An 18773-nucleotide genomic window follows, 5' to 3' on the forward strand; every position below is an offset into this window, starting at 1 on the left:
GGTTTGTGTATTACCGAGCCAAGTCTGAAGTTGATAGTATGCCCAACAATGTTGTTTCGCAGCGTCTTCACTTGGTGGAACTTTTTCTAATTTGAATGATGACTTCACTGTTGCTGCTTGATAGTTGCGGAATCTCAATTGATTTAAAGTGGCATTTTCTTGTTTGCATTTATAAATTGCCTTGATTAGTTGTAAACCGTTTTCGGAGATGTCTTTTTTGTCTGCGTCTCTGTTATAAAAAATGCTGGTCAATGATGATAAATTTTGATCGGACAATAGTGATTTCACTGTTGTTTTTTTTTCTTTTCCAGCAAATGCAGAAGTTGTATCGCAACCAGAAAAACAATGTAAAAATGCAACAAGATTGGTTAATGATTTGTGTTTGAAACTGTTTGAGGTGTAAAAAGAATCTTTGACATTACCGGAACTTGGCTTGTGAAAATAAATAGTACTATTCTTTGAACTTAATTGATTTAAAAGAACAAGAAGATCAATATCTTGTCCCACAACTATGACGGTCTTCGCATTGTCCTTAGAAACTTGTATCGAGGTTCTAATTATCAGCATCAGCATCTTCTTTAGCTTGTTGGTAGAAAAATCCTTCCGATGTTAATTTTTTCAGTAAAGGTTTTATCATTTTATTCTTGTTTTCTTCATTACATAGAAACTTTTGTTGTGAAAACGGTAAAAAAAATGGTCTTAAATGATACGATTTTTATACATTTCAACTAAAAATTTTAATAAATAATATCACATTTCAAGCAATAACTGAAAATATTACTTTTTGAACACACGTTTTTTCAGTTTTTCGCAATTTCTGCCAATTTTGTGCAAAGGGAGGTCTAATTTTTTTTAACCATCTAAAAATAGACATTTCAACGAATAAAATCCCCCCCCCTGAAAAAATCTAAAATTTAAAATTTTAACACGAGATTTTTCGATTGAAGTTAGGGGTAATTTTTCGGTTTTACCTCAACAAAACTTTGAAAAATAAATATTTTTATTCCAACAAATTACAGCTTATTTGGGATATGAAAAGGTAAGTTTCTACCAAATTTGGTGAAAAAAAATTTTTTTTGTTCGAGAAAAAAAATAAATCCAAAAAACAGTTTTTTAAATTTTTCTCGAAAATTTTGAGGTTATGTGAAAAATAATGTATACAAAAATTTTAGATCGTTTTAATATCTACAACTTTTTCTTAGAACATTTTTTGATCCGAGGTCAACTTTTGGCGGAAATTACAAAAAACCGCTTGCCACCCCTAAAAGTCACCCCAGAACACCATAAAATACATCTGATCAAATTGCATTTTTTTCTCCGTAATCAGTGCAAAATTATCTACCAATTCCATCAAAAGCCGTCCTGTTATTAATTTTTTCCGTTTCTGGTCTCTTTAACATCTAATTGCACTGGTCTAGTTTACAGAAAAATTGAAGTACAACTAAGGACAAATTATTTATTTTATTTTACATTAAAATAAAGTTCTACAAAAAAGTTATGTACTATTTTATATGTAGTATAATCTAATTTTTTAAAAAAACTTAAATACTATAAAATATATAAAAAAAGTATAAAATATAAAGTAAAAAAGAAACTTATATACTATGTTATTTAATAGTATAATATAATATATACTATAACTTATATACTATAAACAAAGTTATAGCTATAACTCATCATCATTATCAGTCATTTTACATTTGTTCTGGAAGTCTGATGAATCTTCATCCACTTCGTTCTCTTGATTAAGCTGCTCTTGATGGAGAAGCGGCTGGTTTTTTTTCAAATTTTTTTGGTACCTCTGTTTTATGGCCCGGAAAACTTCCTGTACTTCAACTTTACAAGAAGCCTTATCCTGTGGGCCATGAAACAAAGTGCATTTCTGTGCTGCCACTGAAAGGAGTAAATGCATGGCAATATTATGTGATAATATTTTGGCAGAATCTTGAATGACCTCCGCAATATTACATGGAGGATCATCTTGAACATTTTTACGAGTACATATAAACCACGCTTATTTAACATTATGAAATAACATTTTTACATATAAGTTACACTTATTTAATTTTAATCATTTTAATCATTAAACAGAAGAAGCGCAACCGGCTTTTGTTCTGTTTCGGGACGCGAAGCTGTCAAGGGATATTTTGAATAATTCCGCCACGATTTGATTGTACAAAGTTCCACGATTAAAGTCAGAGTTTCTTTCGTAAAAGAGTATCTTTTCCTTTCATGTCGCGTGAATAAGTGTATTTACACGAATAAACTGTGTGCTCGTGTCGTCGAGTATAACAATATATGTATATATATATATATATATATATGTATATATATATATATATATAAAATATTTATAAATATAAATGTATATAATAATATATAAATGGATGTGATCATATATAATCATATGTAAATAAATATATAATTATATATGTATAATTTTTCGCGAAATTCTTGATTTCTTGTAGAATAGAAGATAAAAATCCGAAAGACATTCACTAAAAGTAGCGCTAGACAATGCACAATGTGCGTTTATATAATACATAAAATAAGTCAAGATTTCGCAATTCTCTATTTATACAAAATTCGCAAATAGAGCAAATGAGCATATTCATCAAAGTCACCCAGATAACATTTCGTGCAATCTCATATAGCCCTCACGCATGAATATCACATTATGAGTGCAATATCACCATCATATTGTCATCATACGTGATAAAGCACGCATGTGCGAGGCATTATGCTATCACGCGTGATAAAGGCACACATGTATGGAGGTATTAGAAGCAAAAAATTAAAGGCAAAAGTTTTGAGAAAAATCATACTTATTTGTGAGCATTTAAGATAATTATCACAAAGTATAAAAACAGATAGAGGAATATTTCTTAAAAATTAAAAAGAGTCTAAAAAATTTTTTTTTACTTAATTATTTTTTTTTATTGTATGATTTAAATAATTCTTGATAATTCAGATAACATAAAAATTTTAAATGTATAATTAATTAATTATCGTTATTGCGTTAAGTTTTCCTTCATTTAAAAAGTTGATCAATCGATGTCGTTTTAACTTAAATCGTTATATCACGTATGCCATAAGCGAGGCCATAAACCTATTATCATTACCATTCAAAACGAATTCGCACAACTACCATATTATATCTGTATAGAAACAATTTAAACAGAATAAATCAGAAATCGCGTTACAACGGTGACGCGTCTCTGATTGGGTAATATTGCGGAGGTCATTCAAGATTCTGCCAAAATATTATCACATAATATTGCCATGCATTTCTTCTGTTTAATGATTATCTCAACGTTTTAGTGCATAAAAACAATGTAATAAAAAAGTAAAATATATACTGCGCCTTCCAATTTATGTTGATCTACGTCGTAGATCTAAAACATTGAGATATCGAAATGCGATATGTGTTCTTTTGCATACACAATTAAATCAACATATAACCTGTATATAATCTTGATCTGCAAATTGTGTAGAGATGCATACATTATTTGCATGATTTAACAACTTTTTAATAGCAATAAATGGATCTTAAAAATTGTTACATCTGTTATAAAAGAATGACACTCGAGAAAAATTTTTTTATATATAATTATTATATAATTATAATGTATACTTATATGTAAAATATGTCCGTATATATAATTATATTATATGTAATTATATACAATTTTATATAATTATATGTATATTTATTTACATATAAATATACATAATACAAATATAAATTACATGTAAATATATATAATCATATATATTTATGTTTGGACATATTTTATATATAAAATATTTTTTCTCGGGCATTTACAATGAATACATCACTAAGCTGCACTAACATTTTTCATACACATGTATATTTATAATAATTTTCATATCTTATAACATTTATAATTATTATAAGAATTCATCATATTTGAAATTTTTCTAAAAGAATTTTTAAAAACCTTAAATATTGTCAAATTTTATAAGCTTTCTATGAAAATGTAAAATGAGAAATGTAGAAAAAAGTTTCTTTTATTATTTTTTTATTATTATATTATTATATTATTATTAAATATATTCTCGAAATGCGCCCACATTGATCATTATCGTGCAAACAAGGTTGATAAATTACGACTATTACTATTATCGAACGGCAGTGTACGGTAATATAAGTATGCATCACTTACGCTACGCTTTTAGACTTGGCGCGAATTGCAATTGTGTCTCTTGAATGGTTGCGTCTTACAGTTAAGTGAGCGCTCACTGTTATTGGTGTATTTTTCAAGAGTTAAAGGTCTATTTGAATATTTTACTATGTTGATTTGATTTTATGTTTTAATTGTGAAATAGTTTGTTCTAGTTAAATAATGTTTTTTTTTATTTACATTATTATATTAGGTACATTATTTTTCACAAATGAAAGTAAAAGCCAAAGAAGAATTTAAAGTGAATGATAGTGAAGTATTGTATTCAGTTATGGCTGCAACTATTAATAATTCTCTTGCATGTAAATACAATTTTCGAAGCGATGGCAATCAAAAGAGACCTTTTTGCAAATTACTGTTCTGGGAAGTGATTATTGGTGAATACATATTACTTTATAAATTTTATTTGTATTTTTTATAATAGTAGGAAAATACTTTGCCTCCAAATATTTCTTATTTGTGTCTAGTAATTTTACACAAAACATTTTACTTCTAGGCGCAATTCATAACAAGTGACTTAATGTATCTGTTACGGATTTATCATTATACGAGGTGTGATCAAAAAGTAAGGTGACTTTTTGAATTTCGCGCGCTCTGTACACTCTAATTTCAAATTTTTTTTTTTGCGTTGGTACACTCGTCACGATCATATGTTCACAGTTTTGACTATATAGCATGTGTTGTTTTTATGTGAGAGGCATAAAGGTTAGACTCGTGTTTGCGTGCTCGGCGATTTTTTGCTGTTGAAAATAATGCAGCAGAGAGTTTGTATTAATTTTTGTGTAAAAAATGGTATTGAGTGTTCAAAAACTCTTGAAATATTGACAGTGGCGTACGGTGAGTCAACTTTGAGCAAAAAAAATGTTTATAAATGGTATAAGTTACTCCAAGAGGACCGAGAAAATATTAACGATGAACCTCGCTCTGGACGCCCCAGCACATCAAAAACCGACGAAAATGTTGAGGAAGTGAAAGAAATTGTGTTGAAAAATCGTCGAATCACGATTAGAGAAATAGCTGATGATCTTAACATATCGTTTGGCTCATGCCAATCAATTTTAACGGATGTTTTGGGTATGACACGTGTGTCAGCGAAAGTCGTCGTTACTAGTGAGTACTTTTTTGGCCAAAAACAATACTATCATCATGCCTCAGCCACCGTATTCACCAGACTTGGCCCCCTGCGACTTTTTCCTCTTCCTAAAATTGAAAAGGCCTATGAAAGGACGAAGATTTGCGACAATTGAGGAGGTTGAGGCTGCATCGCTGGAGGAGCTCAAGGCAATACCCAAAAATGCATTTCAGAAATGTTTTGACGACTGGAAAAAGCGCTAGCACAAATGCATTGTATCAGAGGGGGATTATTTTGAAGGGGATAACATAATTTTGGATGAATAAATGAATATTTTTTTATAAAAATGAAAAGTCACCTTACTTTGTGATCACACCTCGTACATAGGACAATGGTTAAAGAATGCTCTGTATCAAAAACAAGATGATGAAAGTTTTGGAAGACGTGATAAAAAGTTCAAAGAAACAGATAAGCATTTCTAATTATATTTTGTTTGGCAAATACACATATGCATTTATATTTTCACTCAACATTTTATTCACTTATTAAAGTAATATATTACAGTAATAAATAGCAATTCGATATTGCTCAAGTTCACGTTAATATTACCTGTTATAATCTCATCTCTAGATATTCCCAGTGAGAAATAATGACAAAATCGACGTCAATTTGACATCGATTCGACATCAAAATCATCAAAATGATATTATTTCGATGTCGATTCGATAGATCATTTCTCGCTGGGAATTAGTATTAATTCGATATCAAATCGACATCAAATCGACTTGTCGATGACTGGTCGAAATTTAAGCCCATTTTTAAGTCGAATCGACTACACATTTCGACCGTCGATCGACCAGTGTTATTGACGTCGAATCGACATCAATTCGACTAATCATTTCTGGCTGGGTTATAGGCCATAGGACGAATAGAGGTTAGAAACTTCGGTTAGACTTGGAAATATTCGGCACGTTTACGCAAAGCCGAGTTCGCCCCTTTTTTCCCATTACCGCGTTTATCACTATCCCCGCAAGCTTACGCTGTGTGCAGTATCGACGTTGAGAAAGTTTTATTACTTTAGCATCCTCTTAAAAGCATCCTCATATGCATGTGGTAAAAGCACATCAGCATATCTTTTTGTTAGGCGTTTAGTCATAATTTGACATGGTAAGTATTATTCGTGCATGTTTTCTGAACGGCGCTCTACTATCATTTTGTACGTACAAGCTACGTACTTTGTAGGTAATGTTAACCTTAAGTAACAGCTATACGAGTAAATTTTTAATGATTTATTAAATTTTTGTTCGATTTTCTTGTAAAATTGACCTGAGCACCTCTACTTTTTACGTGTATTTCAATTCTAAAAAAAAGTTTTTGTGATTCTGTAACGCCAATTCAAAGATATTTTATGCACTGTAAATGTCGATAATTCGCGGTACTTCAGCATCCTCTTCAGTCAAGTCACGCAGCCGATTTTGATGTAAATTAAACCTATAATGGAAGCATATGAGCATTATTGATTAGATTCAGATAGCCAACTAATTTCAAGTTATGCTCTTGTATCTCGTCCGGATGGAAATTAATAAAGCGTCGAATGTAGTCGTGCCCCTGCACGCGCCTGGACAACAGCGTTTAAAGATTACCTCCAAAACAAAATGGGTGGCGCACCTAGTGCGCTCTAGGCGCTGCGCGCGCCTTGCCATCTCATTGTGTTCTGTTTGTTTGCCGAAGACAACAGCTTGTGTTTTCTTCTTCAAATTGATAATGTGTAAGCTTAAAAAAAAAAGCTCGAGACATCACAGGGATAAGAGCAGGTCTCGAGGTTCTTATCCGAGTTTGGAATAATCCCAGCATCGCTCGCAGAATCGCAAGAGATTGCGCTTGCGACCAACGACGGAAGAAAAGATCGCGCGTCAAAGAAAGCGATAGAAACCTGCTAGTTCAGGTGCGCAAATTCTTTTCCCGCCGAGGAAGGACTGAGTCCGCATTCGCTCGATCGACCTTTTGAGGTTAGATCAAAAAGCTTCGCCAGCGTCGGGCCACTTGTGTCTCGCGTACGTCTTTCTTCCGTGAAGAGAGTGCTACGACAAAAATGCGCCGCGTTTACGTAATCCGCGGTAACGCGTTGCCACGCCGGTACTGGTAAGCACACGGGCAAGTACGGTACGGGAAGAAGAGTTTCGTGTGTGTGAAGTAGCATAAACTCGCGGGCGCAGCGAGTACAAAGACAACGGAAACCGCAGTGAGGAATCAACGACTTGCGAGTGCTCGCCACCTGCCTGCTCGCTGCTGAGTGCTCGCGTATGTTTCGGGAGTGCGCACCGACGGCGACGTCTGTCCGCGGTGCCGTTCAGGCTGCTTCGAGCGCAAAGAGTGTACGATAGCGTGCACGCGCGCACGCCGGTGGACCCGAACCGCTTGGTATCTCCGAAAGCCCCGGGTCAGCGCGACCAAGAGTATATACGAAGCCGCGTGAGCGTGTTTCCGGCTGCACGCGATTGAGCGACATTAATGTCGCGCGCCGGGTGCACGTTTTGGCGTGAGTGGCTGCCACATCTGTTTTGTTCCGTACCGCGGCCGTCAGCGTGGCATGCGTGCGTGTCTCGCGACAGCTTTCCGTCTGCGATGTGTACCGGCTCGCGAGATTAGCTTCATTTTTTCCGCTTCGTGCTTGGTCACGCTCCTTTTGTCGAGAAGGGTAGTCGCGTGCGAAAGACGGAACGAGTTTTCTTTGCTTAGGATAAGGATTGGTCATACAAAGTGTGGAGACGCGCGCTAGGTTATAGTTTGCCTCAATCTATGAGAAAAAGAAAAAGAGAGGGAGAGAGTGACAAAAAGAGTAAGTGAGAAAGAAATCGTTATTGTCGGCGTGATCGTCGGGAGTTCTTCCCCCTCCCCTGCACTCCCTCCGCCGCGAGTCATAGTCGTCGTTCGATAGCTTCCGCGTGAGCGACGTCGTCGATGGCAGCGACGACGGTGAATTCGCGGACCGCACCTCTGCCATGGTCCGCGAATCTTCTGTTCTTGTCCTCTGTGACGGCGTGCGCAGCAAAATGGCGACCAAGCTAACCAATCAAGCGCTTGCGGCGAGGAGCGGCAGGAGGCGGGGCCCTGCCAGTCCTACGCCAGTGTACTGAATCCGAAAGGATTGCTTCCCAAAGTCGCACGAGCTCGTTCAAGAGCAACAATAAAGAGAACAAAGTCGATCAAGTGACAGGATCGCATCAGCAGTAACAGCATCAACAAAAACTGCAGCAGTAGCACTACCACTAATATAACAATAGCAGCAGTAGCAGCATCAAACGACGAGTGCAAAGGAGAAAACAGTGCTAAGCGTGAAAGAAGGTAAGTCCTAACAAAGGGTCACCCGCTGTGTTCAGACTGTCCCGGAGAAGCGCAATTGCCACGATGGCCCGTCGTTGTCATCAAACATGCTAGTCGTTCTCGTCCACGTGGCATTGACGTCGACGGCGGCGCCTGGTCTGTCGTTACACGAGGACGACCCCAGCCAGCTCGATTCCGCACGGTTAAATAACATCGGCGGCGACTGCCGTCACAGAGGACAAGAATTTTAAACGGTCGCCAATTAGAGTGCCCGGCGCAAGAAGAAACTACGCGAGCAGCGTCGCGAAAATCATTGGGAGCGTCACCAGCTGCGCGACAACAACAATCGCCTACATCAGCCGCCGCCGCCACCACGTGATGCCAAAGGCGTCGGAGGCGGCAGCGCCAATAAACACGGCAGCAACAACAAGTTGTACAGAGAGCGCGTTAACTGCAGTGGCGTCCCCGACCGCGGCTCGAAAGAAGCTCATCATTACAAGGATGAACAGAGCGTCGAGTCTAAGGTGCAATCCATGCCTTTGCTACCGCCGCCGCCAGTCAAGTACCTCAAGGCGCCTTTACCCGTGATGAGTCCCTGGGCGAGAAACCGAGGGTCGGTACTACAGCCCACAAAGACCATGCCCTTGCAGCCACTGCAGCTGCAGCTATAGCCATCTCAGCGGAAATAGCCTCTCAATCTTTTGAGGATTTGACAGCGGTCTCAAGGGCTTCGCCTTTTGCCTCAGAGCACGGCGACAAAAAACCGACAGTAGCACAAGCGACCGGGACGTCGTACCAGGTATGTCCTCTTGTTGACCCAGATTTTGAGGCTATCTCTGGCAAAGAGAGGACATAACCGACGGTTTCTTCCGCCTTTTGTTGTATCCTCAGTCTCACCAAAGGCCATAAAGATACGGCAGGATGCAATCCCGCCTACCATTAGCATACCCGAGGAATCATCTCTCAACGGCCTCTCAGAAGCACAAGACGCTAGTCTAGCTTCTGAATCGCATTCCTTTGCCAGCAAGTTATTTAGAGGGGCCCAGGCTCCTGCGGCTTTGTCTTTCTGGAACCCAAATGTTTTGAATTTAATTCAAACGGAAGCTCAGAAGGGTTTGGGCGAGGACTTACGCATTACTTTCTAACCAAGTTTGAAGCAAGGAACGATTTAACAGCATTGGCGCCACCTAGGCTTAACCGGGAGCTAGCAGCGGCATTGACTCCCTCGGTCATTAATTGTGATGAGTACCAGGCGCTGTCCCAAGTGCAGGTGGGTGCCTGTTTTAATGCTTTTGGCGTATCACTTTTATTAAAGCCAGAGGTCATACGTGACCTCAGCAACGAAACAGAATCAGCATTGACGCTCTTCGCAGAGCGGATCCATCTGCTGTCTGGTCACCATTTTCGTCTTTTGCTAGTCAGACGGGCTTTTACTAAGACGTCTCTGAATATTGTTGGAAAAAGCGCAGCGGACGCGGCCCCGATCGTCGAATTTTTATTTGGCCAGAACTTTGCGGTAATACTTAAGGCAGCATAGTCCTGTGAGAGAGTAGGTTGAGAAGTGGCGAAATCCACATCGCAGGTAGGGAAAGAGACTCTGCAACCAATTTACCAGGTACCTCAGCAGCAAAAGTAGCCTCGTTTGTCCGGGCCTTCTCCGGAAAACTCGGGCTCCTGTTCGGCCCGTCGACCAGGAGCTCCTTACTACAAGAGCCGCCACAGCCGCCACTACCACTCCCAGTTTAGATTTTGGCCTCGACACCACCACTGAATCATCATCCAACAGGAGAAACACTTTCCCTAGAGGTCGGAAAGTTATCCGGGAGGCATTTAAGAATCGTTTTGCACCCCCAGCAGCACTTCCACCTCTACTTGCTTTCCTATCAAATGCGACAATCAAACAATACTCTGGCTCTCTATGCTCTTGGTAGAACTTCTGCCAGCATCACCAGCTACTTCTATACTCTTCATCCGCTCCACAAATGTTGGATTTTTTAGTACAAGAATTGCCTAGGATTTTGTCTTATTTGAGCCTAAATACCACAAGAACGCAGTTTCATTAATCTCTAACAACGATATCGGCATTTATCCCATGGTTGGACGCTTTTACAAAGAAAACGCAGCACTCAAATTACCGCGACCGCAGTACGTCTATGTATGGGACCCAGCACCAGTGATAACTGGACTGGTAGCCATCTATCCATACAATTCAGCTTCTCTACAGATTATCTCCAAAAAATTGGTTCTTTCTCTAGCCCTCGCGATGAGCCACAGAGCTCACACGCTCGCTTTCCTAACGGTGTCACAGATTTTGTTGAAGGAAGGGTTGTTTATCCGGATCCCAGACCGGTTTAGGACTTCTATTCCAGGTCGTTGCCAGCTTCTTTTCTGTTTCTCTCGACCCAATGATCATATGGATCTCTGCAGGGTTTGGCTCATAGAATGCTATATGGAGAAAGCAAAAGATTTGCGACCATCTACATGCGATTCTTTGTTTATCACCTTGGCGAAACTCTTTAAAGCAGTTGCGTCACAAGCAGTAGGACGCTGGATTGAACGGCGCTTAGAAAAATGTGATATTGACGCTTCAACGTTTTCAGCTCACAGCACCAAGCATGCTTCAACATCCCGAGCTGCGGTAAAAGAAATATCATTAGATATAATTAAGCGTGCCGCAAGCTGGACCGGAGAATCTCGAGTATTTGTCAGCTTTTATAAGAAACCCATGGTAGACTCCGAAGTGTTTAACAACGCAGTCCTTTCTCTATAGAGTGAATTTTTTATCTAGATTGAGGCGCATTTTACCTGTTTATGTTTTATCTTGCTTATCTTACATTTTATGTATCACTAATGTTTTTGATATTCGATTTCACATTCCAACCTTTAACATCTTTTTATGTTATGTATAAGTTCAGACCAAGTTTAAAAGTGCAGCTAGTTCCTTCACCAGGTTTAATTCCGGGGTCAGAAAGGTTCTTTCTAAGGCAAATCACCGCTTTAAACAACTACATAGTTATTAATTTCCATCCGGACGAGACATAAGGGCATAATTGTTAGATTGAACGAACTCACCTGTGAAGTTCGATCCTAATTAGGCCCGTTGTCTCGTCCGGATGGACTCCTCACCCTTAGATCTCCCTTCTCTAGGTCTAGTAATTTGCCTCATTATTTGAACTCATGAGAGAGCAAGGCGCGCGCAGCGCCTAGAGCGCACTAAGCGCGCCATTTTGTTTTGGAGGTAATTTTTAAACGCTGTTGTTCAGGGGCGTGCAGGGGCACGACTACATAGTTATTAATTTCCATCCGGACGAGACAACGGGCATAATTAAAATTGAACTTCACAGGTAAGTTCGTTCAATCTAATAATTATCGGCAACTTACCACAAATATTCTCATAGTTGTTTCCCGCGGGAAAAAATTTTTATATATGATTATATATAATTAAAGTAAGTGTGGCCAATAAGAACAAGTAATGATTTGTGTGTTGATATAAATAATATCTCTTTAATTTAAAACTGAACATATAATTCAATTAATAAATACAAACGTTTCGACTCTACAAAACCGATTATTATTAATTGAATGCGTGTTCAAATTAAAGTTATATTATTTATACCAACATCCAATTCTTTGCTCATTCTTATCAGCCTCACTTACTTTAATTAAATTGTTTTGCAATTTAGACCTGACTTCATATTAACACTAGAATTACGGTAAAATCTTTCTACCTAAAATCGCGGCAGCGGTCAAGTTGACCGCTCATTAAAAATTAGCGTTTGAATTATTATAATTTTAACAATAATTTATCAGGTACATACCCAGGTATTAAGCGGACATTTAAGTAAATAAATTGCCTTTATTTAACCGTTTATGCAACTACAAAACATGTTATAGCCTTAAGGGCGATCGGTGGCTCGGCCGTCGAATCTCGAGCAGTAACGGGGAGATAGTAGGCGTTGCCTCAGAAATTGGCCCGAAATATGCATTTTATTGCGAGCACTGCCTAGTACATATACGTGCCAAATGAGGGTAAACCGTGGAAGAAGAGGAATAACTACTCCCCCTAACGACTCAATTTCTATTGGCTGACAAACGCTCAAGGTTAATGTGTTCAGTAGGGGAGCAATCTCTGACGACCTTGACCTAGACATATGTTATCAATGGGAAGGTACTGAGTAATATACAAAAATAATGTTCTGTTTTGAGTAATGTTTACTTCTTATTAAAAAAATATTATTAGAAAAAAAACAGTTTTTCTTAATTATTTCAAAAAATATTCATTTTACAAAAAAATGTGTCAAACAAAAAATAAAGCTCGTGATAAGCTCTATAAGAAAGGTTATATACATATTTTACCTAACTTCAATGCTTTAGTCGTTATAATAGAAAAACTGTTTTGCGTGGAAAATCAAAAACCCATATGGTACGGAGAACGCGTGGGCAGGGAAAGAACTCATATATTTATGTATATAACCTGTTTCATAAAGCTTATTTTTTGTTTGAAACATTTTTTCATAAAATGGATATTTTCTGAAATAATTAAGAAAAACTGTTTTTTCTTTCCCTAATATTTTTTTAATAAAAAGTGAGCATTACTTAAAACCTTTTGTACGTCACTCAGTATCTTTCCATTGATAACATATGTCAAAGTCAAGGTTGTCAGAGGCTGCTCCCCTGTTGTACACGTCTATCACGCTTAATTTTCAGTATCGACCGCAACCGTCGTTATAGATATATCTCTATAGAAAAAATATTTAGTTACATAAATTAATTTGTTCCTTTTTTTCAATTTTTATAAAAGCAAAATTCATGCACAATCACAAAATTACAAGACTCTACAAGCAATAGATTAATTATAAAGTTAATAGAAAACACTGAAACAGTCATTTTGACCGCGGCCGCAATTCTAGTATTAACGTGTATGATTATACATATACAGGGTGCTCGCAACAGCCGGCACGTACATACGTATTTCTCATAAAAAATTGAGTTGAAAATGTTAATAGCAAAATGTTGTGGGGTCAATAGTTTTTAAATGGTGAGCGTTTGAAAATATCCAACCACAAAGAGTGATGTTTGCCCTGTCAAGGACGGCGCAACCAAACGGCCGGCCGGGCGCTTTGACGGATACCGTTAAACGGCACGGTAGGGTAAAGTCGCCTATTATAGGATAGGTTCCTAATATGAGGTAGCAAAGTTTCTGCTACATTAATAAACGCATATGGTTGATACCATCATAAACTTATTACTCTTGGGATGTAATTTATTTAGTAGAAAATTCATTATTAGATCATGCGTGCAATCGTTAAAAAAAATTTTGAAATTGGATATTGTTAAGTTTTATTGAGTCTTTACACTTTGTTTATTATAAAATAAATAAATATTTGATAATAAATTCTGCATGTAGAGATAGAGTAAAGTCGTATTAATAGAAAAATACGGAATGTGATGATTTGCTTAATTATAAATATTAGATCTGGTGATCATAAAACTGCAAAGTGTGGAACTTGTAATATGAGACACTCACAAAATCCCTATTTATTATTGCATATTCTGACTTCGAAAGCTTTTCAAAACGCTATAACCAAGTTTTTTATTGAAGACTTTTAAATTATGAGGCTTGAAGGTCATGGTTTTCAGTATTAGCACTGATATTTTAAAATATCTCTAATAGAATTGATTTTAGAGAAAAATATTACGTACAAAAATTTTTAAGTATCGAAAGAGCTATTCGATTAGTCAACTAGATTTTGAGTCTGAAGCCTAATTTGAACCTAGTAATATCTAAGTCGATAAGACCAATTTCATATAAAAAAAACCTTTGTGTCTCATATTGGGAATCCTTGTTTTTGAATTAGCAAAATCAACAATTTTGATAAAAAATTTCATATACAACAAACTATAACTATTATCGATTACTTACTTTGGAGATAAAACTTAAATATATTTACTTTAATTTGGTTATAAAAACAGAAGTTAATTATATAAATTAAATAAATTGTAAGCCTTTAAAAAAAGGTATCTCATAATAGGCAACTTTACCCTACCAAACTTCAAGTATTGTAAAGGTTCCGTAAAATCTCTATTAACATCTTGAATTCAATTTAATTGATAAAAAATAATGTCAATTGCAAATTAAAACATCATTTAAACGAGTAAAAAATGTATGTGTTTTAAAATACATTTTATATGTGAAAAAATAAATTAATAAATAAAATCAATTAATTAAGTTATTTGATCAAATAATACTAAAACCTTCAGTCGACAAATATTTCTAAAACTTCTTTGTCAAAAGTTCTCAAAAACAATTTTAGAAAAAATTTACATTTGAAATTTGTATTTAATATAAATAAATATTCCATATTTAGGAAATAAAATGAACGAAAATCCAAATTACAATACGACAAAGAAGGTGAAGAATACAGTGAAAAAATCGCTTGATTACACCGCCCTTGACGGCGCAAACATTACACCCTGCGGATGGATATTTTCAAACGCTCACCATTCAAAAACTGTTGACATTTTGTTATTAGCAATTACTTTCAACTCAATTTTTCATGAGGAATACGTACGTGCCGGCTGTCGCAAGCAACCTGAATCACCCTGTATAATTACATATCAAATATCTTGATATATTGTTACGACCGGAAAGGTCGTCTCGTTATCACACACTCACGCTGTGACAATAACACGCAAACTCCCGAAATAAGAAGACAGACTTTTAAAAAGATAACTTTAATATAAGAACGTGACAATTCGTAAAAAATATCAAGACGACGACAAACATAACAACCGTTGACAGAGAACAATTTTCTTCTGTCGCGCACATCAATCGCCTCGCGCAAATCGATATTATAGCGTTTTCGACTGCAGTGGGTTTTAACCCAGGTTTGTCGCTATTTGCCGGAATCGTCCAATTAGAACGGATGATCGTCCGTTGTAATTGGATGATTCCGGCAACTGGTGATGAACCTGGGTTAAAACCCGCTGCAGTCAAAAACGCTATTAGTCGCTTCCAGAGCGAGCGCACAACAATATTAAAATACATTTTTTATAATTATGTCTGATTTTTATATATAGATATGATTTATCATATCTATATATGATTTATCATATATGTATAATTATCATATAATCGCACCAGCTCCTAAATCATACCACCTTGCGTATAAATTCAACTACAGTATTTGTACACTTTTTGCAGGATTAATTGCTAATTGTATAATATTATTATTATCCTCTATTAAACTCAACACGTTAAGAACAATATAAATTTTGTAATTAATATTTTTTTTTAATGGTAACTTTGTTGTTATTTTTCAACACATTTTGTAGCTTGATTGCAAAAAAGGTAAAATAAATAATCAATATTTCTATAATTTGTAATGTTTACAATATTATTAAAATTAGATTAGCAAAGTTTAAATAACTTTGTACTTTTATTTGTAAATTAAATAAATAAAGTTTTACAAAACGCTTTAGTCTCTTAAATCGTACCATGTCTTAGTTTTTAAAATCGCACCATTGCTTTGATTGTGATTATATTGGGAGTATAAATTAGTTCAGTCCGTTTTCAAAAGATGGCTCGGGCTGTTACAAATGTGTGATAGTGACAGCTGATTTCGGTGGTTCAGAGAGATTAGACATCTGTCAATAATATTCAGTACATATCGCTTTGAGTTTCATATAAAACTCTTATTTTTTATTGTGTTGAATATGCCCATACAGCACAGAAAATTCCAGCAACATTGCAGCAATGTTCATCATAATTTTTTAATAAAGTAGTGACAATAAAGAGCCAAAGCGGAATATTTGCGTATAATAATATATTAGTTTAACTTATCCATAATTATTTATCCGCATTTAGCTAACTAAAGTCGGGCGACGTTACTAAATTTTCCGCTTAATCTCTACATTCCCTAACAGTACACCGTCCATATATCGACAGTAAGTCGATTCATCCAAGTCAGGCTTTCAAAGTTAACAGCAAATCGACTTTGCATAGACGTCTGCAGACATCCTTCAAATGTTAACTCTAAGACGTCTAGAAAATGCATGCGGTCCCGTGGTGCTGTGTGCGTCATAGTATTGTTAAGAAACATAAATATTTATATCAATAGACGAAATAGGTTCATATATGAAGAAACCTCGATCTACAGCCCAATGAACAAACAATATTTTTTAATTGTTTTTTTAATACAAATTTTTTCATATTTAATTTAATTATTGTATTATATTGATTTATATTTTCTAATTACATTTTTATTTAAACAAATAATAGAGAAGTTATTCTAAATGCTATTCTGCATTTGCAAAATCGGTAAAAAAAACTATAATTTTATATTTGTTTATATAAATATTGTGCTTTAATTATACATATTTCATTTTTTCGATAACATCTACTGACCTGATCTACCAGTTATATACACTTATCAGCATAAAGTATTCACAGCTCATCATGAGGAATCAGTTCGCAGCGATCACGGAGGTCAAGCAACGTTCACCGGAGTTGCTTCAACCACGTTCGCGACTTGGATGGGTGACCGCTTGGAAATTTCCGAAAAAATATTCCCGAGATTTTTTTTGCGAAAAATGTTTTTTAAAATGTTACACAAATATTGTTTTGTTCATTCGAATTATGTGATGTAATAATATAATATTTATGTGAATATTTTGGAAAAATGGGATGTTTCAATGCAATATTTCAAAAAGCGGACATCTTAATGTTGCTGCAATCTTCCAGCAATGTTGCAGCAATGTTTCGCAATCAAAATGCAATATTACAATGTTTCAATAAAATCATTCTGCAATGTTCCTACAATCTCTCTGTGTTGTATGGGTGTCAACTTTTGTATTAACCAAGCAGCATTTGCGGGAGGTTTTAGTTTTCTGTTTTAGTTGGAAGAAAAGCGCAGCTGAAGCGCATTGAATGCTGGTAGAAGTTTATGGTAACAATGCTCCAACTGATAAATCCCTAAATGTAGGGAATAGTTTCGACGTTTCAAGAATGGTAATTTCAGCGTTAAAGACAAGCCTCGCTCTGGACAGCCAAAAAAATTCGAAGACAAAGAATTGGAGGCATTACTCGATGAAGATGGTGAATCCATTACGGGCGATCGGTATAGGCTACAATTGATTCGTTTGAGCCGTGCATTACGAGAAAAACGGCCGGAATACGAGAAACGACATGTCAAAGTTATTCTGCTACATGATAACGCTCGACCTCATGTCGCAAAAGTCGTTAAAATTTATTTGGAAACGTTCAAGTGGGATATTTTACCGCACCCGCCGTATTCGCCGGACATTGCTTCATCTGATTACTGGTTATTCCGACGGATACAACACGATTTGGCAGGACACCGATTCACTTCTTTTGCAGAAATCGAAAATTGGCTCCTAACTTGGATTGTTTCAAAAGATGAAACATTTTTTCGAGATGGAATTCGAAAAATGCCTGAGAGGTGAAACAAAGTAGTAGCCAGTGATGGACAATACTTTGATTAATCTGTTCATTCAATTTGTTCTGAAATAAATGCATTTTTGACTACAAAAAAACGGACCGAATTAATTTATACTCCCAATATATATAAAATCAAATATAATAATCAAGCATACATTGTAACAATATTGCCATAATGTAACAATATTATTGAAAATTACAATATTATTGAAAAATTATCGAAATGATGACATTGACTGAAATTATTTAGTTTACGGTATTTATCGCCAACATTAATAAAATTATGCTTATCTAACGCATTTTTACTTGAGAAGAAAGAATCTAGCAGAAAAAGTGTCGTTTTACTCCAGGAAGATTAATATTAATCTATGGTGCGATTTAGGAGACCAATTGCCTAAATCGCACTATTTAAAGGTTTTTTAAAAATCGTCATTTAAAAATTTATGACAATACATCAAATTCTGAAAAAATATATACTGAAAGGAGAAATGTTGTACTTCATTATGATGTAAAAAAATTAAAGATATTCCTCATAATTCCTTAGTTATAAGCTTTTATGTCAAAAGTGGTGCGATTTTGGCAACTTTACCCTAATTATATATATACAGGGTGTCAGGTAACGATCGCCCGTGGTTTCGTGGATTGATAGATCAAGTAAAACTGAGCAGAAAAGTCCTTTACCATTTTTTAATATTTGCCATAGTTAACAAAA

This window comes from Solenopsis invicta, chromosome 10, assembly GCF_016802725.1.
Source record: "Solenopsis invicta isolate M01_SB chromosome 10, UNIL_Sinv_3.0, whole genome shotgun sequence".
In the NCBI taxonomy this organism is placed as follows: Eukaryota; Metazoa; Arthropoda; class Insecta; order Hymenoptera; family Formicidae; genus Solenopsis; species Solenopsis invicta.